The sequence below is a fragment of the Sylvia atricapilla genome, chromosome 5 (assembly GCF_009819655.1).
Source record: "Sylvia atricapilla isolate bSylAtr1 chromosome 5, bSylAtr1.pri, whole genome shotgun sequence".
Lineage (NCBI taxonomy): Eukaryota > Metazoa > Chordata > Aves > Passeriformes > Sylviidae > Sylvia > Sylvia atricapilla.
The window spans coordinates 25412309-25435698 of NC_089144.1; the positions used below are offsets into that span (position 1 = coordinate 25412309).

General features: G+C 35.6%; 1 protein-coding gene across 1 annotated transcript in view; it reads right to left on the bottom strand.

Annotated features, from left to right (window-relative positions):
• Window positions 1-23390, bottom strand: part of FOXP2 (forkhead box P2) — a 261915-nt gene that overhangs the window by 124310 nt on the left and 114215 nt on the right. The gene's annotated exons all lie outside the window — the stretch shown is intronic.

The window sequence follows — 23390 nt, forward strand, 5'->3', positions numbered from 1 at the left end:
TACTCAACCAACCAGATCAGGCTCAGGGATGACAGTACCCCAATCAAAATAGAAGATGTTTTCATTTATTTTACATTTTCATTCCAACTCAGACAAATACAGTTAAACATATGAAATGTAAACAAACATTCCACTTACATGAAGAATGCTAATCTATATTATTTTTCTCCATAAAATTATTTTTAAATGTCAAATGTTGTAAAGTGGTACTTATTTAGAAATAAAAAAAAAAAAAAAAAACCCCAACAAAAATAAACCCAAAAACCTGATTCAAAATATTTCCACTGAAACTACCTGGAGAACTCATTTTTCCCCCTTAGAAAAATCAGCTCAATAAATAGCAGTTTGAGCTTTACAATACATCACACTATTATTTCTGTTATTAAAACCTACTGTAGATGAAATGTACTGCAATAAATGCCATTTGATCAATGTTCCCTAAAATAATAAAGATTCTCAACTGATAAAGAAAGGTACAATTTTGATTAGACTCAAATGAGCTGCTTTTTAAGATAGTTTCTAGTATCCATGACAACAGTTGCTTTGACAAGATGTGCATATGGCATTACACTGCCAGCTGGTGTGAACAATGTTTGAACTACTGCATTGAGATGCTGAGCAAACAGAAAAAGTTGCCACGTCTTAACCCTCAGGGAAGGCAGTCATCCCCTGATCAATTATGAAAAGACAGGGAGAGGGCTGCTACAGTCTGGCTCCAAGCAAGTTTTCTGAGAAGGCAGGCAGACACAGAAAACCAAAGTAAACAAAGTGAATGCACTAGTACCATCTCCTAACAACATTGATTCGTCTCCCCATAGAAGGCCCTGGTACAAAGTTTGCAGAGCAGACTTTTAACATTTGGAGACATTCCCACAACAATCCCTGTATTGTTTCATCAAATTCTCAAGTAATTACAGGTCAGCTTTACAAAGAGTATACATTCCTCTGAACCTAAGCAATGAGACATGCAGAACTATCTTCTCTCTGCCAAAAATAAACGAAAGTTAACATATTTAAAAGTGCACTTGAAATATTTTGTTACCAAGGAACCACTGGGTGCATGATCTCTACTGCTCTCACAGTTCTTGAGCATATCCTAAAGGACAGTCCTCTGCCTGAGATGAGAGTTAAATGCATCTGTTGATTTCAGGATTTGGTCCCAACTTCTTGCAGTGGTTTAAGCAAAAAAAAAAATTAAAAGCATGAACAGAAAATCTGTGTCAAACTTATATTCCTTATTATCTAGTGCTCTCCAAAAGGGAAACTTGAATAGAAGCAAGAGAATAACAGCACTCCTGAATTCATGAGAGACTGTAGAGGAAAACTAACCTCACCACTTGGTGTGATACTGCCAGGAGAATGAGAGAAGAGATCTGGAATAAGAGAAAATGGAAAAAAAAACCCCAAAACATGAAGACTATAATCTTTTCTTTTTGGCAGTTGAAGAAATCCTAATCTTCCTCAAAAGCAAGTCCTCACATCAATACAATAAAACAAGCAAGTAAGCATCTGGTAAAGCTGTACATTTACAGTACTTGAAAATTAGAGAATTATAGGCTGCTGTAGCTTAGATTTAATCTAGACAGTATGATTTCAAATTGTGGCTAGCACACTCCCGTGGAATGAGCCTAAGAAAGTATGACTTCCTACAGCTAACTTCAAAAAGAGTCACACTTCATGAAAAAGCAAGGCAGCACAACAGGATATGCTTGCATAAAAGGCTCTACTACTTAAACTATTTTGATTCATATGTGCTGCTTGGGATATCTCTAAAGGAGTAAAGGCTTATCTTTTAATACAGAATGTCTTATAAATGATGACTACCTGAATACTTCAGTGATCTTATTGTGGCAGTTTAGATTATTGTAAACACAGGAGATAGAAGAAGAACAGAAAACAATTTCAAGAGATCAGAGATGATTTAAAACTCATAAGGAGAAATCACTGTCAGCCTTTGTTCTTAGAGCAGTCATCATATGGTATTTTTTTTTCTCCCAGTGTGCTGCTTAACTTTACATTTTGCTACACGGTAAACAACCTCCCAGAAACACTGTTAATTTCAAAGCATTATTACTGACATTATTCATAAGCGAAGAACATGACATTATAAAACATTCGTTCTAAAAATTCATTTGCTGCTATTAAATCTTTGCAAAACAAACTGACAACTTACAAAATTCAGTTTTAACATCTACGCTTACATCTAAACATCCATTCCATGTATCATTTATAAATTTCTCTGACAAGAACTCATGATCCAAAAACAAAGTAATGAAGACAAAATAACAGACACTTATAAATCTGGCAGATCAAATTTATGTTGAGTCCCACCTCAAGTTAAGCGCAGAAGGAACAGATTCTAGGGCAGTCAAAATAGTATATAGTTTCCAATAACATTTGTTTCAAATTTAGTAGGAACCTTTCCTTAATTATCTAAATTAGTAAAACTATAAAAAAAATTCAATGTCAACAAAAGCAATAAAAAGAACTGAGGATTAGAAATTACTTTAATTACATAAATGAAAATCATTATATGCTTTAAGTAATGGCTATATAGGAAGGAAAATTTGGGCATATGGTTTCCAGAACTCACTGTGTCTTCTAGTAAAATATTTATTGGGAACACTACTTCTTAATATTTACTATGAAGCTTTGGCATAGCTAAAACATAAGCAGAACAGAAATGAAAATAATTGCATATAACTCACACTATTAAAGTTGATAAATTGTGGTAGATTTTCCCATTTGTTGGCAGTATTACTAGGAGACAGAACTTCCTTTAATTTTGTACTCCAAACCCTTCTATTTGATGTAAGCATGATTCAAAATTATTTTTAAAGTTTTACCATTTTAATCAACTGAAAGCTGTCACCTAAAGAGGGTAAACTTACTACTTTGGTTTTTAGAAATTAAATATATGTGTATTTTTAGGAAACAGATGTCACTCATATCCCTCCTTTAAAACTAGGAATGTTTAACCTATCAGCCTGTTGCATTTGAGATGTTAAAATGAAAAATGACATCTATGCCCATTAATATCGTCAATGTATAAACAGCACAGCGTGACACATTCTTGAGAGCTGAAGGCTACAAAATCTCTCTGAAACATAAATAACAAAGCACTCAGAAGGATATTTGATGTTGATATTCATCTCTGAGAAAAACACTGCTGCCTGGGCTTCTTATGAAAATAGATGCAGCCCAAATGGATCTCCTGTAATTGGTTTCAGATAGCGAGGTCAAAAGAAATATGATACAAGAAACTATTATGTGGAACAGGCGAAACAAGAATGTTTATACAGGCACTCCCTATTTATACTGACAAGAGGTGTATACTCTGCAGATAACCAAAACCAAAACACTTGCCAGTAGTCAACCAGATCCTTTTTTCTAATTCTGAATCCCTATTTTATTTTTTCAAATGACTGCATACCCTAACATTCATGCTGAACACAAAATAAGTTTCTGAACATAAAAGTTTCCAAATGGCTGAATATGTCAAACGAGAGTCATCTCGCTGGTAGCACTATGCAGCCGAAACATATCAACATGCTAAGCTGGATTTAAGGCCAAAGACGGCTCTGCACTGGTTGAATAACAAGTTAACCAAATGATTACATAGCTACATTTATTATAAAAAAACACCTCAGGAGAACCTCTGACCCTTTATAACCTGCTTGGGGCCTATTCTCTGGCTGCTCCCAACAAGAATCTCAGAATTACCCATAGTTGTACAAAACCCTCAAAAGACAGTGACTGAAAGACAACATTGTTCAACTCTTCCTAGTAGCACTTAAATGATATTGCTAAACCTTTTCCTCTCACTGACTGTGTTTGCCCAGAAAGTTCTGTAATGAATATCAGTCAGTCAGCACAGCAGCTTATAGAGTAGCAAAGCAGTTAGCAGTATTCAAAGAGTAATGAATTTAAGGTGATCCAAATCCTTTCCAGCAGCAGTTTGTCCAGAAGCCTTGATAAAGAAGGCAAACTCCCATTTTCCCCACTGAACAACGCTCTTTTTTCTCTAAGCCACACAAAGAAAATTTAGGACAAATGTACCACACCAGAAAGCCCACTTGTATGTAATAGAAATCCAAGCCACAACCTGTCTGATTTCACCTACAAGAGATAGACTGAACAATTTTTGCAGTGTTTCCCTATAGATAGTAGGCAAAGACAGACCAGAGAGCTAAGGCTGCTGGAACCTATCTCAAGGAATATATTATTAAAAAACCTAGATGTTTTCCCGAAGAAGGATTTCACACAATTAACCTAACATCAGACTATGCTACTCAAACAAACAAACAAACAAACAAACAAACCACAACAACAAAAGGGGTTTCTGTCTTTTGAATCAAGATTAGGGTGCCTTGCCTAGTAGTAGAACATAAACCTGGAAGAGATCACAATGTTTGAAACTATATTATGCTCCAGAAGAACAGGCAATACACTTCGACAGTGTATTACAATCCCAAGTACTCCTACCAGCAGGCTGCTAAACAGGAGGATGAGAAGTGGTAGTGCCCTCCAAATGCAGCAGTAAGCCAAACCCTACAGGGCAGGATTAAGTGAATATTGAATATGTTTGAAAACATTCACCACATTTACACTTCAGGAATTTGTGCAAATGATTGTCTGGCTCTTAGATCCCCAGACTGCCCAGCTTTTCCAAGGCTGGGAAAATTCTCCATTTGTTCAGGACAGCAACTCTTAGTGCCTGGGGAATTTCAAAATAAAACAGCAGAGCACATCGAGGGTTGAAGGCAAGTAGGAAAAGACATTCTGGTTCCCAGTTTCACTTACATTCCTCAAGTGCTTCAGTTCAGAAAACATAAGACTATCTCTGGATATGGCTCTCATTTCCTTGGAGTAAAAGCACTTTGTACTTGGTTGGTTGGTTGGTTGGTTGGTTGGTTGGTTGGTTGGTTAGTGGCAGGGGTGATGGTGTATGTGTGTATTTTGTTTTCTTAGGCTGATACTGACAGTTTCAGTAAACTGAGGCTCTGATTTTAATTCAGATTTGTGGTCTTCCCTGCAACACAAATGCCACTAGAAGAAATGACCCTCAATCTACCTGAGCTTCTGTTCTAACCTGATGTTATCCAGGATTAATTTTCAGTTGAAGAGAAAAAGTAACAGTAATAAAGTGATAAATGCAACATGAAGTCTTATAATGCTGTTTAATAAAAGGAAATTAATCACATAATTGTCATAAACCTATTTTCAAACAGCAATCTATCAGAGAGAAATTATGCATCTGTAGTTATTGACCTTTCATTTCACCATGACTGATTTGTAATTAGACTAGTTTTGTGAAAAATAATAGTTAATTACCAGATTTTTTTTCACTCTAATTGTTTTGGCATTTGTTGTTGTTGTGTTTGGGAGGTTTTTTATTTTGTTTTTGTTTGCTTGTTTATTTGTTTTATTTGGTTGGTTTTTTGTTGTTGCTGGTTTGGGATGGGGGGGGAGTTGTTCAGTGTCTTTTTTTTTTCCTGTGTGAAGGATGTGAAATAAATACAGGGCACTAGTAATTAGCAGTTTACACATTTCATTTTATGAAGCCAATTTAGCTTCTCTCCCTTTAACCCAATTTAATAGATCCTAAATACTTCTGCAAAGGCAACTTTTTTAATTTTCCCTGCCTATTATTTGACTGACCAAGAGCTAGAAACAAAACACCCGTAATAGCTACATGCTTCAATTCCTGGTGGCATTAGCAAGAATGCATTCCCTGTAGACACAGTCTGCACTGGTCATCAGGGCTCCATGTCAGACCATGCATAACATGGTGCCTGACAGCAAATCCAAATGCTTTCTCCAAAGCTCAAATCAGCTGAAGAATGCAAATGTCAAGGGTTAGGAGAGATGGGGGCCCACAACACCAAAGTTGTGCTCAAACCTGACAATCTCCTTTCTTTCATCCCACATGCCTGAACTTAACTTTGCTTCTGTACACACAGAAGCAAACAATCTACTCTGCTTCTCTCCTACTCCTTACATTACACAGTGACCAACTGAATTTATGAAATTAAAAAAAAAATTAAAAAGTACACATAAAAAGCCAGCAATCTAAACTCATCAATATTCTGACATTGCTATATTTAAAATCACGGGGTGTGATTTTAAAAGATTGGGACATGTAATAGCTGAACAGGAGAGCTGATGTCGTAGTTCTATATGAAGAGAATGTGGTAACAGTGGCATGTACCAGATTTCCACATGAAAACTGGTATGATCTATTTCCAATGAAAATCTGCTAAATGACATATAAAAGCCATTTAAGTGTGCAGACAGAGAACAATAATCAATACAGCTATCCCATGTGTGAAGCCAGAAATTTAAAAAATCTTTTAAATTATTATAATTTTATATAATATTATGCATATATGGTAGAAAGTATACACAGGATTTGAAAAGAGTTGGTTAAAAAAAGACCTTTCAAGTCTGTCTATTGTAGACATTCCCTTATTGGCTGTGATACCTACTTTCAATTAAAGCAGTCAGAAATAAAGTAGTGTTGACCTAGGTAGAATAATAGATGATTTGATGATTTATAAATAAGAAAGGAACCGATGCAAGTTAAATCAAGGGTGGTCCCATGCGTATTAAGATCAAAATTTGGAGTAACTTTGGGAGAGGAAAGAAACAGAGTATCAAAGGAAGCATTGTAACTGTTAGAAGGCTGTTAGAAGGCAGCAGTTTTAACTGATAGAAATCTGAAAGGAAATTTTTAAATTAAAGACAGTGAATTAATCACTGTCAGATTATTAATCAAATCATTAAGAAAAATCACCACCAAGATATAAACTAAACCAAGGCAGATACAAACCAGAAGGAAGCGTGCACTCAAACATTTTGTTCTGGCCAACAGCAGGATTCCCAGAATAGAATCTCAAGTTTGAGAGGACAGATCTGAGGACTGATCAGTTCTGTTAAGTAATACAGAGAGGTAAAATAACATGCAAAGAACAAATGCCAAAACAATTTTACCTTAAAATAGCCCTAACCATTTAGAAGTCAGAATGAATTATATCTATCTTTACAACTTATTTTCAATTAAATAACATTCTGTACTCATTGGTAAAGGAGTGCTGACACAAAGTATCAGAAGCACAGATTCCTCATTCGGATACCCTCCTTGCAAGCAAGTGACCAAAACCACCCATCAAAGAAAATGGATCTACATGGTACCAAAATCAAATAAAATTGCAGTAATTATACTAATCAAACTCTCTCAGCCAATCCAAGTGTGAGAAATTACACATCCATTGAAGAGCCACTGATTGAAAGGGCTCCAAATATTTGAATGATAACAATTTGATTTACCACTGCTCTTACAAATCCATATCCAGAGGAATGAGTGAGACTGTAACCATTAAAGGAAATATTATCAAGATGATCATATCAGGCTTTTACTGTATGGAAGAAAGGCACAAAAGCCATTATTGAAATATCCAGTTGATTATTGGTGGAGAAGATAAAGGTCATGACTGGGTTTCACATTTGATATTATAAATTTAAAGACTGTTTTAAATAGTTTTAGTAGTTCTAATTATTGACTTTTAGTTCTTATAAGAGCATAATTTTAAAAAAAAATAAGTTTAATACATACAGCTGTCATGAAAACCATGTATTGAAGACATAAAAAAAATCCTGTCATATTACTATGATAAAAGCAACTGGGATAAAAAAATAGAAGTTTCATATAAAAAAACAGTTATTTTCTCTACTTTCCTCAACCTCCTAAAGACTCAGTTAGTGAAATGTACCCAGCTTGAGACACAATGGTTCAAAAAGGTGGACCATTTTACCAGTAACCAGACAGGAATGGTAATAATGATGTTGATGAGAAAATATACCATATGGGATACCAGAAGTCTAATCATAAACACAGGAATGAACCCCAACCCTAAAGCAGTAACAGTCATCAGCAAGTTTTTGCACAGAAAAAATCAACTGTATTCCATGGGAAGGACAAGCAAAAACATCCCTAATCTGAATCCAGGGAGATTTAATTAAAATTAAGAAGAAACTTTCCTATGGTAGAGTAGTTAAGTAGTACAATAAATTTGTGTATATGCTGCAAAATCACTATTGCTGAACCTGCTCAAGAAGCATCTTAAGAGTACTGATTCCGCTCTGGGACACGGAAGATCTTTAGAAGTGTCTCAGAGCCCTGTTTTATTTGATTGTGTGGCTCCTGTGAAAGCATGCCAAGTTCAGATTACTGTGATGTCTAACACCTTGCTACATTTCAAATAACACCATGTTCTCATAAACTGAGTATCATGAAGCTCCAGCATGGTTTGTTTCCATGGTGAGCTAACAGCAGAGGATCAGCAAGAGCTGCAAATACAGAGTTGCTCTTTTGGAAATTTCCGACCTTACGTGACCACTTTTGTGTTTACGAGACTATCCTTGAAATTTTGGACAGAACAGAGAAATAGTGTATACAGAAGAGGAGATGGCTTAGAAATAGATACTCTGTGCCCTAACTGCAGTCAGTGCCCCTGATCAGGATTCTTGTGTCCTCACCTCCAAGTATGGGCACAACAGTAGCAGAAAACAAGACTTGCTTGTTATTGCAATTCTTTCTAGAATCAACAGAGATGTGGCTGAAATGGAGAAGAAGAGGAGAGAAAGATAAGGCAGGAATGAGGGTACAAAGCACCACTAGATCAACTTAAGTCAGACATCTCCACAAATTAAAAAAAGGCAAAAAAACCCTTGACCCATTTCTGGTCATGTTTTAATGAACTAATTTGATCCAAAGTCACTATGTAAACTCAGTCACATTAAAAATCAGTCTATATTGCTAAAGCTAAATCAGCTGAACTGAAATCCTACTGGGCATATTTTTTATTTTTTCTTATGGATATTTTTGTGATGATTTCTAAAAATTCAGTTAACCTAAACTAACAGGAATATATTCAATAAAAGAATGATTAGAGGAAGAAACAATAAACATGATCGCAAACAGGAAATAGAACAATAGCCATTTTACTTGCAATTTTTCAAGGCTTTTGAGAAACCACATTTTGGAGACAGAATTGGACTTTGGTCTGCAGTTAAAAAAATGAACAAACCAGTAAAAACTTGTCTTGATATGAGATAAAGAAGCAAATTATGCAAATAGTAGCCCATTTCTAGACACTAAATGTATCAATGGTGGCATTGGGCAATAGTCCTGAATGTGCTGAAATCAAAAGCTCTGATCTAAACTCCTTGGAATAATTCTGAGCACTAAAATCTGGTACTAAGTATGGACAGTGAGACTCTAGAGTCTCTGTTCCATGATCACAATTTGGTTTATATGTTTATATAAAACATATGGTTTATATGTTTATATAAATCATGTAAGTACTATCTGCGCTTGCAGTCTACTCTGACCTGCTTGAATTATTACAATTTCAGCTTTTCTCTTGGACTGCTTATCCTTTTAACTTTTGGTGTATTTCGTGATGATCTAGCAGGCACAATCCAACACACAGACCTCTGTCTCTGAAGAATACCAATCTTCAGGTTCTTGCTGTAGTTGGCAAATGAATTTTATGTTGTATGTTTTGAAGGGCAGCCTTAACAGTCCTTATAGACAGTGCTACCAAGAAAGCATTCTCCACTTCAGGGACTTTTAAGAGTGAAGTTTATAAAAAGAGTGAAATGACAAAGAGCTTTAATTTTAAGCTAAAATGCAAGTATGGAGAGACAGACAAATGTCCTCGGGCTCCTCATCCCAGTTTCAGTCCTTGTGAGGACATCTAGTAGGAAGTATATTCTTTATGATTAGAAACTTGCACGGACGGAAAAGAAAACACCTGAAGCTATTAAAATTGTTTTGCAGAAGAGGAATAAAGGTATTTTTTGCAATTCCCAGGGCATTTAGGTGCTGGAGAACTGATAGCAAGGAATTCCCAAGTAATATGCATGAGCAATGCAACAGGTTAGGCATTTGAATTAAAAGGTAGATGTTTTTATTATACTTCATCAGACTCACCCAGGAAAATATTATCCTCTTATACTGCCTTGGCATCTACAGTAATTTTCCTAAAAAGCAAGCTAATCAAGGAATTATGATTATAAATATGCTCAGGGGCATTACCACCTTTAAATGCATTAGTAAAAGCAGACACACCCAGTTATGTTGGTGCCAAACATATGTAATACTTCACATCAGCTGAAGTCTCTTCTGGCATCAGACTGTAAAGATTTCCTCTGAACCACGCAGCATATATTACATAATCACTATCACTAACATGCACATAAGACAAAAGCACTGGCTACCTAGATTGTGATCAAAATACATTGGAAATGAAGTTTAGATACAAATTTTACCTCATATATTGCTTCAATTACTCTTGCTTTATATAAATCAGAACTTAATAATCAGCTTTTATTTTTTCAGTTCTCTGTCATTTCATCTGCTTACTATGGTCTAAGCTCAGTCACTAGTTTTCTCTTCTAAAGACACTTCTCTTGACATATTGCACAGAATTCAGATTTTATGTCCTAGAAGTATTTTCCAGCTTCTCGTTTCTACAATACCGTCTTTTTCCTTATTGGTACATTTTAAACCTTAGCAAACTGTAACTATATTGCCATTTAATTTACTAGGCAGGATGCAGTGCATATTCTCTGTGAAAATTAAGCTATCTTACTAAATCTTACTTACTAGACTACTTCTTCATATCATGAGTTTCAAGCATCACACAAAATATGATATCTCAATACTAGTGCAGTGTTACAAAATATAGTAAATTTTAATTTATCTGCTATTTTAGGATTTTATGTCATCTATTAGAGATGGATTTTTTATTTTGTAGGATAAAATGTAGATAATTTCATCTCCAAGATTTGGGAAAAAATACATGACAGACATCATAGGGTTATGGTATTTTCCATCAGAAGGCCTGTCTTTTATGAAAAAGTCTTCTGGATAATGCCTATTCGTCTACTGCAATTCCCAGGGCTCTTCTTGTGCCACAGGACAGTGGACTGAAGAATAAAAACAGGAGAGAAACTATTTTATGTGAGGACTTTGGGATGGCTTTGAAATACCTTCTGGAGCACAGCTTATGGCATAAGGTTTATGCTGCTACCTGAAGAAAGAGCTGTGGCCAGCAGGTGAAACAATCTTTGATTTTAAATGAATGTCAGAGGTTCTCACCCTCTTCTCCAGCAATCCCCAGGTTCATTAATAACACTAACACATGAACCCTGTAAGCACTTTCATGTATAGAGTTACAAAAAATACAGGGAGTGCATTACTGAAAAAGGTATGATGACAATACCACTTTTACCAACTCTCTCAGGCTTCACCTACACTGAAAACTGGAGAGTGACTGAGAATGTGATTTTCCACAACAGCAAGCTGTAAGTACAGCAAGCATTTTTTACCTGTGCTGACCCAAGCTCTCCCAAGATATGCCCTGGCACAGTTCTGCAGTCAGACTTTTCCAAGGACCAATTTGACTATGGAATTTGGTGCAGCTATCCCAGTTTGGGGGAATAAAACACTTATTACTCACATGTGTCTCACCCTGTGTCAGCTGCTCAGTTACATATTCAGGAACCATATGTTTAATTTACTAGTGAAGATCATGGTTATGTGCTCAAAACAGGTGAGCCACATGTGGGTTTTGAGCCTCTTTGGCAGAAGCAGCTCAGGTTGTGATTTTGAGATGGTTTGTGAGAGTGTCAAAGAACCTTAATTTCATATCTGAACAGGTTGGAAAAACAAATTGTTGTCAGGAACAAGAGCAGACACTCCTTTCATTCTGAGCTGCTGCATCCTGAACCTCCCATGGTGTATCTGCTGATGAGTTTTTAATACTAGTTTTATATGGACACCTTATGTATCTGAGATGAGCTCTACAGGTGAAAGTCAAAATTTTGATAACAGTCACTGTTTTATGAAAAACCTCCTTCTCTTTCATCAAAGAAGCAGTGGTAAAACCTCCATCCAAAGCATATGTTTCCAGAGTTACCATCAATCAAATCCACAGAAATTGTGCATATAACAATTTCTGTAAATACTAATTGGGTTGATTTCTCATCCTCATGTTTAGGAATTTAAGACCGAGTATTCAGAGTTATGTAATTTGACAAAGGTTCTAAAAAAAGTAATTTCTAGAGCTCAGGTTTGTCATCAACTCCAAGAGTGCCCCAGAACTCCATGCTGGGACTGAACTCTATTTGCTACTGGCAAAGGAGCAAGCAGGTTATTCAACAAAGGTGACTGGACTCTGGAACCAGATGACAGAGGGCACTGCAAAGGCTGTGGTGTATCACCAGTGGCATTTGCACAAAAGCAAGTGAAAAGAGTAAAAAGATACAACTTCAAGCACTTAAGGTTTTTAATATTATTTATAGTTTTATTTGTTTATTTTAAGGATATTATGAAAATGAGATATTTCAGGAAAAGCATACTGTGAAAATGAGAAGTGTTAGGAGAGTATTTTAAAACAATTTAATCATCAGTAGTACTTTTCTTTAGATTTTTCTGCATTAGAATTTGAAAAGATTGTGGCTAGAGTTTTGTGCCTCTCTGAAGAATAACTGAATTATTCCTTCATTGCCATAAAAGACACAGAGAAAAGGTGAATCACAGAAAGCCTACAAGGACTAAAATTGTACATTAAGGACAATTTTTAGAATATTTTTACAAGTGCAAAGAGAATAGCACCAAAATAAAAACAATAGAAGTAACGTTGAAGAGAAATTAAATTTCTTCCCAACTAGAAGGTATAAAGAAAGACTCATATAGTAATCAGAGTATAAAAATCATGCCAGCACAATATCATTGAGAGTAGATATTTTAGTGACTAGAGATGATTATGCTACTCAAGAAAAAAATTGATTTTACTTAAACTGACATCCTTAATTTTCAAGGCAAGTGTTTCTCAGACTAGTCTGACACAGTTTAAGTAGTATGGATAGTCTCTCTTTTACAATAAACATTGGTAGACTCCAAACTGACCTAACAGGCAACATCCTTTGAAATTTGAACACGTGGAATTCACTCAAGCTTTTACACCATCTTGCAAGACAAGATATATCATGAGCTCCATTTAAAATTATTTACATGTGAATTAATAGCATTCCAAAGTAGGCATCTTTCAACAAAGTTAAAGTTCAAAAACACCTGAAGGGCAATGCCTGTAGGAATTTTTACTTTACCAATCATTAAATTTGTTGGAAGAAGTGATTTCTGAAATTTTGCCAAATGTAAGTATTTTGAACATTTGTTTTCTAGGTTGTAAGTTTTTTCAAGACAAAGTTCTCTTAACATTTCTGCATTCTTGAGAACCACAAGCCTTTGTTGCAACTTCTTATTTAATCTCTGTTCTAGAACTTATTTTTAAAATTTTGCAAATAAATATTACTCCATATTATTTGTGGCATAGCAGAATTCTGATTTTGGTTCAGTTTGGGTTTTTTCCCCTAGGTGTCACAAGAAGATGAAACAATGACATCTAAAGCTTCAACAACATAGTTTTATAAAAACTGAAATTGAAAGATACAGAGAAGAAAGTTTCTACTCAAGAGAAAAGAAGGGGTTTTAGCACTGTACATTCCCACAGTCATGAATGATTGTGTTGTATCTAACCTGTCACAAAACATATGTATTCACTCACACTGTAATACAGCTTCAGCAAGTTTCCTGAATTTCTCAAGTAAAGGTTTTGGAAACAGAAGTAATTCAACATCTCACATGACAGCCTTTAATGCATCCTCAAAATTCAACAGTTAGTGGGACCAAACATAGGAAGATATCTGGTCCTCTATCCAGAGTTGCATTTCTGAAACTCTTTTCTATACAGTAAGGAATAAAAGCTTTTGACAAGCAAAGAAAGAAGGGACAGGTCAAATCTGTGTTAGATTAAATGCTTATACTTCTAAGTTTTACCATATGTTGATTGTCCAGAACATTATAAATATAATTGAATATAAAATATCTTTATATGGAGGGGTGTTCAACCAGTACAAATTAGCTGCAATTAAATCATGCCCTTGATGATTACTATATGTGTTCAACTGTCAATCTCTCAGGTCTACTCTCACTGTAGCTAATTTCAAGCAATATCCAAAGGTATACAGATTTCAAACAGATTTAAAACCCTTCAGTCTAATAAAGAAGAAACTCAAGGCGACAGTGAAATTCAAGGCACAGACAAACTCCATTCTGCCACAAGACACAAGAATGGAGTGTGCAGAGATGTAATTTGACTGGGGCACCTTCCACCAAGGGCTAATATTTCTGTAGAATCCTCAAGTCACATATAAATGTTTCTGAACAACAACACTCTCCCTCTTTGGCTTTTTTTTTTTTTTTCCTTTCTATTTAATGTTAATGGAAGATGCCAAATGGATGGTTTTGGAGATTAAAATGCCTTTTTTCAATGTTCAGGAGAAGTTCAGCACAGTCAGCTGCAGGAGCGACGAAATACAGCCTATTACTGCCTCCTTTTAAGGGGTACAAAAGTAATTCTATTTTCATGCTCTTTTACTCTTCATTTCTTGTACTGATTATGCCAATTAGAGCAGCCCTCTTTGTGATGCAGTCATCTGCTTTCTAGAAATCTTACCTGCCTGTTTATATGCTTGCAGGTACTGACAGCTGCAGAATGGATTTGATACAGATAATTTAACTATCTCCAACAATGAGCAAAGAGACAAGCAACAGACTGAGTGGTAAGCACTGTTGAGTCATTTATACCAATTCTGCCTTAGTGTGCTCTTTTACTATGGAATACAGACGGCATAAACTTTTATATATATATATATGTTCTAGAAATTATCTTTAAGCTGGAAGGAATTTTGGACTGTCTTTACTGCAGATATGTGGAACTGTCTTAAATGTGGGGACAAAAGAGAAAACAGTATCTAAGTATGATGCATGATTGCACATCTGCTAATACAAAATCTAAGTTCTTTGCCTCTAAACTTCATTAGTTTACAAATACTTCTTTTCCAGTGCAGAGAATACCTAGTTCAGACATTCTGTTTGGTTCCCTGGTGAACACACCATTTGTTTTCAAACCAAAATCAAATCCTTTATTCTCAAAGTCCTAGTCAATGTGAAGCCCTAAAGAACCTCATCTACTTTTTTTTTCTTCTGATCTGTCAGAAGATTCCTTTTCTTATTATGGTAGTCTTCTTCCCTGGGTGACTCCAAGGGCTTCTTCACCTTGCACAACATAGTAGCCTCATCCTCAGTCATGTTTCTGTTTCACTCAAGAACTTAAAAGTCTTCTCTCAAAATTTTTTCATTTAATTTCCTAATACTGACCTTAATCTTTCCAAATGTTGTCTTTACATTTTAAGAGTCTTGCTTTTGTTTTAAAATACATTAATAAATAAATGAAAAATAGTAAACAAAATAATAATTAAAAAGTTATTTAAATGATACATATGTAAAATATATTAATTTAATGACACTTCATTTCTTCTTACCCCTGTTCTTAACTGCTCTTTTCTCCTGTATTTTAATCCCTGCTGAATCTAATTTATATGCTGTGATTAGTATGTTTAGAATAGTCTTACTTTCAGCCTGAAGGGGTTCAAAGATGTTACTGCTTTGTAGTGCAACAGTATTGTTTTGCTTACAGTAATAAGTGTTCTGAATATCTATGAAGTTCCAAACGCAGTAAGAGCAGAAGCAATAACAATCAACTGATTTTAAAATATACTGTGTCATTTTATACGTAATAGAAGCTGCACTTGAAGCCACTCTTTTCTGTGAACAGAATACACATGAATAACAGAGGGTTTTTACATGCCACATAATAAGCAGGCCTGCATACACACATTTAATATATAACAATAATGAGGCCATTGGAAGACAGATTTGTCAGGAAAGAAGAGACTAGGACTCTGTATTAACACTTGGGCCAAGTCCATGAAGCCAAATATGCTTTTGCCTCTGGATATGGGCATTGTCTTACAGGCAGAAGGGAAGCTGAAAGTGCCATGTTCACAGCCCTCTCCACAGTGGTGCCCACATTTGCACATAACTGGCCTCAGCAATCAGAAATATGCCACGTGCAATGTAATGGAGAAATAACGAATAGAGACTAAAGAAAACTCTGCTCTGAACAACAGAAGAGAATGCAGAAAAAGAAATGAGACAGAACAATACTCCTCATCAGTCTTGCATTTCCTGAAACACTGAGTATTGTAAAAAGCAAGTTAACTATACATAGTGTAGCACTGACTCACAGGCTTCTACTGGGACACCTCAAAAGATCCTGGTACTGAGAAGAGAAACAGGTAATTTTTATTTTTGTGGGCTTTTGTTAGGTTTCTTTATTACTGGAAACAAATTCTATACTTTTTAAAATTCTTCAGGAGAATCCTGAACAGGGCAACACAAAAATCTGTTCATTCTGAAAAATGGCCATCATCTTCAAGACTGTCTGCAGTTTGCCCTTTGTGCTTTGAGACTGAGAATTCAAAAATGCAGACCGACAATAGCCAAGCTGCCCCTTTTTATCTGGAGGCTTTGGGTATCCCCCAAGATTTTTATATAAATGTAGTGCACTCTGGTTTACATTAGAAAAGGAAACATTTATCTTATCACATTGATATCGGCTCAGTACAATATTACATTCTGGAATAAGAAAATATTGCAACTTTTCTTGAAAAGGTCAAGAGGTACTGTTTATCTTCAGGGCATAATGAATTACATTGTATTTCCTCCCCAAGAACTCTGAAAGAACGGAATATGTTTTGACGCACAATGCACAACTCAGGCCTCTGTGATAGTAGGTGGAATAACAAACAAAACTGCAGTGGAGTATTTCAAGCTTTAAAATTCTGTGTAAGCACAAATCTATGTGAGAAACCTGGCTAATAAGTAGTGCTACTGCTACTAAAAAAATGTGTGACTATTGTAATAAGGCATGACCTTCAAGTCTCTTCAACCTCCTAACTGCATCCTAAATTCAAGTTTACTTACTTATATTATAACATGTTAAACTTCACGGCTGTTCAGCTAGGTAATGTAACAGCCACAAGTTCCTGGTTTCCAATTTTATAGCCAGAACACATCTTTTTATTTATGAAAATCACATTCCCTCTTATGTCTGACTGCTTGGTTTATGCTGCAACAATCCCACTCTCAATTCATTGTTATTGATTGCTAAATACTGCCCACTTTTCTGAAGAAACGTTTCCAGTTAGGTTTTAAAATGTAAAAAAAAAAAGAATAAATATTATGATAGCTGGATCTGAAATCTCAGTAATAGAGACTTGTGTCTCCTCATCTTTCCTGTGTCAGGACCAGTGACTAGTAAGTGGAAATTCTAGTGGAAAATCTATCATGATACTTACTAGCAAAAACCAATTTTCCCACAGAAAACAATGTTTTATACAACCTCATCTTTCAACAGCTCATATATTGTATCAATAGGAAGTAATACATGACTTAGTCCTGAATATTAATTTTTCAAAAGAAGTGAGGAATTGAATTTACAAATGAACGAGGGTCTGTGGAAAAAATGAGAGTTAAACTAGGGAGTAATGGCAACACAATACATCTGAAAAATCTCTACTGCTCTGCAAATTTCCTTTTGTAATCATATTTCGCCTATGGTATTAAGAAATTAGCAGAATGCAGATGGATATTGGAGCAGTAATCTGGAAGGGAGATGTGTGTCAGCATGCTCCTTTTTCTTTCACAGCAGGGCTGGTTGGCTGCTACCTACTACCTAAGATTGCTGCAAGGAGCTTTTCCTTACTCTGTCCAGTTGAAACTCAAAACAGTGATCACAGTGGTCAGCTTTTACTTTACTGCTTAATACAGGAAAGAAGTACTCACCGAGGTGAAATTTGTCTCAGATGGCAAGTAAGAGCTAACAGCACCAGCTCTTGTAATCTGTTCATTCAACACAAGAACTCACATTTCAATTTATTCTGCCATGAGATATTGAAACACACAGTGGTCAAAGAAGAATCAGTAGGCAGGGGGTGCTCTAACACATATTATAGATCTTTGGCAACAGGGGGAAAAAAATTAAAGAGAGAAATGTGGAAATGTGTGGAGACACACCTAGACACACCTAGACTATCCAGGACAGTCAGGGAGACCTTTAACTTCAATTCAGAAAAGAGATGAGAAATACAGAAGAAGTGAATACAGAAATCTTTCTGTTTGTGGGTACTGGGTCAATAAGAAAACCATGAAGATCAATACGAACTGCATCACTTGAGGGCACTAAGCTTCCATCAGACCTACAAACAGAAATGCCACATCAGTTACAACTGAACAGCTTCATTGGCAAGATCAGGCAAGATCGCCATGTCAAAGTAGTTATCTGAAATAAAGTAGCTTAATAGAGTGAGCTTGAAGCTACATCATGTGGGAGAAAAATCACAGCTAGATCAATTTTCCAATGAATATGCCAAACACAGATGTTTATGGAGTAAATCAAGGCTTCATTTTTTAGATAAGAACCCTTACTCCATGATACAGAAAAGGGGAAAAGAAACAAGAAAAGGAAATATATTACTGTAAGTAATAAAGAAATATGAAGTGGAGTGTAATATCATGGATCTCATGTTTACGGGAGGTGGAGACAAGACCAAACTGAATAAATAGACAGAGTTGGGATCACAGAGTTACTCAGCAAACAGTCTGGAAAATTATTTGAGTCTGCCCTGTCACATACAGAAGTTAAGTAATTGTTAGAAGAAAGTAGAATGAAATTAAAAGACTATTTATATTTAAAAACTTCTGAGTTAATTCTGCATTAATTCTTTTGTTTTCTGGTAAAAGTTTTCTTTCTTCTGCTTTTCATAACAGAACAACAGTTGAAGCATATCAAGTTATTTTAAGTATCATCAAACATATCAAGAGATTTTTTGCAGAAAAAAACAAACCCAATATCTATTTTCATCAGATTTCAAGATAGTAACCATGGCTGCCTCTGTCCAAAACTGCAATGAACAAAACACATGGAACACTCTCTCTGTTTTTCTTTCCAAAGTATTCCTACATTCTTAAAATATGTCACAACCAAAGCAAAAAAAACAAGAAAAAAAATTACAGACTTACAGGATGGTTCAATTTTAATAGGATACTTAGGTTTTTAATAACTTACTATCAGATTAATGATAAATATTAATAACTCTGAACAGGGATATGCCCAGATCTTCAGTTGGCTTCTAAGTATGCCATCTGAGTCTTGAAGCAGAGTGCAGAGTTTTTGATCAAAGTAATACTCCCAACTTTAAGAAGAGTGTTTAGCATGCATAAAATACTTAAAATTCCTAACAAATTACCTTTCAAGTCCAAACTGCTAAAACAGTAAGCTAAATGCCTAAATATAAAGTAGCAAAAATGAAATAATATAACCCATAATTCCCACATGTTTAGCCAAGTTCTATCACCTATCCCTTACTATTTAGGAAAAAAAAATGCATTTAAGAGGAGCTCTGCTTTGCACATCTTTTAAGAAAAGCACCCTTGACTGTAAAACTAAATGAAGTTTTCTACTTTGATTTTTTACATTTTATCTGACTTTTCTGCATCTTATTTTTCAGGTTCTACCAATGGTTTTCTGTGGGAGTTAATTTTGAGTCATTTGGCCACAGATTTCTCACTGGATTTTAACAATCAAAATGCATAGAAGAATTTTAAATACAGAGTTAGGAGTTGTTTCTTCATGCTCTTTTTGCATGTACCAATACTGGATAACACTGCTGGTAAATTACAATTCCAACCAACTGAAAGTCTGGAATCGCAGTAAGTCAGGTTACCATTCTCAGGTTCCTCTGAGAAGGAACTGAGGATTTCCCTGGACTTGCTGGGCATTTTAGATTTAACACTTGGCCTCTCAGAGCAGTTTTCATCTTTTAAAACTGTTTTTTTTGCTTTAAGGAACATTTCTGAAGAGCTTGGCTAGCTCCAGGCACTTAACCCTGGTTTGCACTTGCAGTGCACCAAAGGCTGTGGCTTCCAGCTAGGAAGTCACTGACTGACTGACAAAGAGGCACAATATCCTGGCATAGTACAGGGAGTACAGACTGAAATTGTATCCTTGAAGCACTCTGCACATTTTGAAAAAAAAAAACAAAACAAGGAGAAAGAAGGTACTGTCTGAGGTTCTGAGAAAATTTTGGAGCCCAGCTTAAGAAGCAAGAGAGGCACTGATTGAGAAAAACAACAAAGATATGGACAAAAATGGATTTTGTGATCATTATGCAATTATTTCCAACCTGTAGGAGGGGGAGATGAAGCAATTAGTGGCCATCCTTGGGAAAGGAGAAATAAAAAAAGGCCCTTTCTGCCTTGAGGAATCTTTCACATCTCATTCGCATCACAGGGACTGTTGGAAGTTACAGTTAGCCCTTACAGCACTTTTCTGATCATTGGTCTATGTGTAAAAAATATTTGATATTTTGGGCCATTCTTCTCTTATATTGCCAAAAACCCTCTTCTCCTTCAAACTGAAGTTTGTCTACTAAGCCTCAGGTAATAGAGCCTTCAAGATCAGGAAGGATAAAGAAGAGCCCTTAGGACACTTAGCACAGCTAATCATAAAATGCAAGAAATAGAGTAAGATATTTGCTCATTGCATTATACAGAAACAATTAGAGAGTACAGGCCTTGCTAACAGATTTTTTTGTTTTTTGTTATCTTGTTATTTTATTAAGGAAACCATTAAAGAGGAGAAAAAACTCCAATCAGAAATCACAGTATCTTGTACTAGATGTTCAACAACTACGAGTGCACAGACAAACCTTAGTTTGTCCTTCCAATAGTTTGGAAACCAAGTTCATGAAGGGTAAGGGCCACTGAATGAAAGTATAATTAAGTTTTGCAGGGAAAAGTTTCTCATGTATCAATTGTAATCCCATGAAGTAAAAACAATAAATTAAAGAATATTTTGCATTATCTATTCACATAAATGGCCTGAAGACAGATTTTTGGCCTCTCTTTAAAAGTTATGAAAAGCAGATCAAAAATAACAGGATAAGGTGTTTAAGAGAAGATTTTAGCAGGACAAATCCACACAGTAGCAAAACTGTAGTGTGCTAGCCACTTTGTTGTATGCAGATAGGTGCTAATTTACATTCTGGGATACTTTAGCACCTGAGACAACTAGTATCAGGACAGGTAGATGAGTCTGTGCATCACAAACACCACCAGAACACGGTTAGTGTAGCCTGGTACACAATACTCATGCTCCAAAGATGCTCGCATGTTCTGGCATGGATTTTAAGTATTCCATATTTTTCCCTTGGATTCTTACTTCTGAACATTACTATCAATATAGCTAACAGGACTGTTTTATTCATTCTGGTCTTTTCCCAGATAGCACACAGGACTGACTTTTGACCCACTGTTTATAAACAGTTTATAAACTGTTCTATGTGCCTACACAAGTAAAAATTACATTAAGTTAAGAATGCATCATAGAAACACAGGATTATACAAATTGCACTTTTTTTTTTTTTTTTTTAATTATCCTTAAGTAAGAAGTGTCAATAGAAAAAGAATAAAGTTATGATTTTACTCAAGCAAGATTATAAGTATGGTAACAAATGGAACGCAAGAGGGTACCCAAACATCTTTGCTTATCTGCAGTAATGTTTTACAGCAGCCACAGCATCAAACAGCAGGCACGTAATTAGGATTGCTCTGAAGCAGCAAAAAAAGCATATTGGTCACTCAGATATTTTTGCAACAAAAGATGATTTTTTACTCAATTTTTTTTTCCTCGACTGTGAAGCTCTTTTTGCTTTCAAGTGTACATCCTTGGAACTCTATAGCTTCTTCCTCAAGCCTTCCATCACAGTTCCTCCTCTGTCCTTTAACTCTGTACTCATGCACATGTGGAAAATTGCATGTTTTCTCTCCTATATTCCTCGTCTTTTCCTTCATCTTTCAAATTCTTCTAATCAACAAAAAGCATATAAATAATTTTCCTTGTATTACAGAGATTATAATCTAAACCAGGGAAAGGTGCTCTGAAAATGGCCCCTATATCATGCATGGGGAGCCAGCTGATGACTTTTAAGAGCAGTCTGTGATCTGAGCCCTAACAGGAGAGTTCCTGTCTCCCAACATGGCTTCCATAGAAGGAGGAAAGTATTACCTAAATTATGACTTCCACTGAGAATAATGAAACGTCATCCATTTTGCAAGATAGCCTTTAGATGTGGAAATTTCTTCCACAGTATATGTTGAGTTAGCCATGGCTAGGAAAACAAAACCTCATGGTTGGTGAGGGAAAGTGAATCACAGTCAGAATACACATGGGTTTTTTTGATGTCGGCAGCTGTAGTACAGACACTATGCTTCAGTAAGTTGCAAAAATAAAAAAAGTAGCAGGAAAATGGGCTGCTACTAGCACAAAATTACACAGGACTAAAATGCTTGACAGGATTATGAAAATAATTAATTTGAAATTAATTTTGAAACCAGAAATCAAGATCTAATTTACGTTTTAAATTCTCAAACAATTAATTCTATGTTCATGAAGTTAATGTGGGTAAGAATATGATATATTTAAAGCCTAGCTATAATGCACAAAAACTTCAACACATTTTAAATTGAGAACTGTATATACCACTCCAGTAACAATCAGGCTGTCCTCATTTTTTCAGCTTATTTTCTTCCCGCTCAATTAGCTCCTTGATTTCTATGTTCCTGTACTTCACTGTTCCTTAGCCCCTTGTCTTCCCTATCCCCACCATCTTTAGGAACAACTGACTTACTGATGAGGCTTTGCTACAGTAAGATTCCCAGAAACCCAGGCAAGCCACCAAGATGCCTCCTGATGTTGTCAGGGCTGGGTAATGCAGCAGAACAAGTCCCAGCCTCAAGATTCAGGGAAGGACCATCTTTCCAAACTCCCACACATTCCGAGTGACGTGCTAGCTGCTAGTCCCTGCTACTGTCACCAACACTAAATTAAACTACCACAAATGCGCCAATTAGTGCCCACTGTACTGAGTTATTGTCCAAAAACTTTTACTGCCCTCATAGTGAGTTTTATTTGGACGTTTACATCTACATGCAAAGGATTAAAAAAATGAATTGGGTATGGCCAAATTTTGGATTTATTCTTTGTGGGGTAAAAAAAAATTGAAAGTACTGTGCATCAGGCTAGAGAATGCTCAGTGTGTGTACAAGAGTCAGCATCACCATTCACTCTCAACTTGGTGTTGTAGCTCTGGACCATTCAGAAGGAAATTGAGACGGGGTCACCATATTTCCATCAAATCAACAATGCGATTTCAATTTAATGAAAAAAGTCCATATCAATAACCAGAGAAAACTAATTGTATATATATATATATAAAAAAAAACCAGATACTTCATTCTTACATTTTAAAATGATTACTTTAGTGCTAAGTTCTCTGCACATGTCTTTTTACTT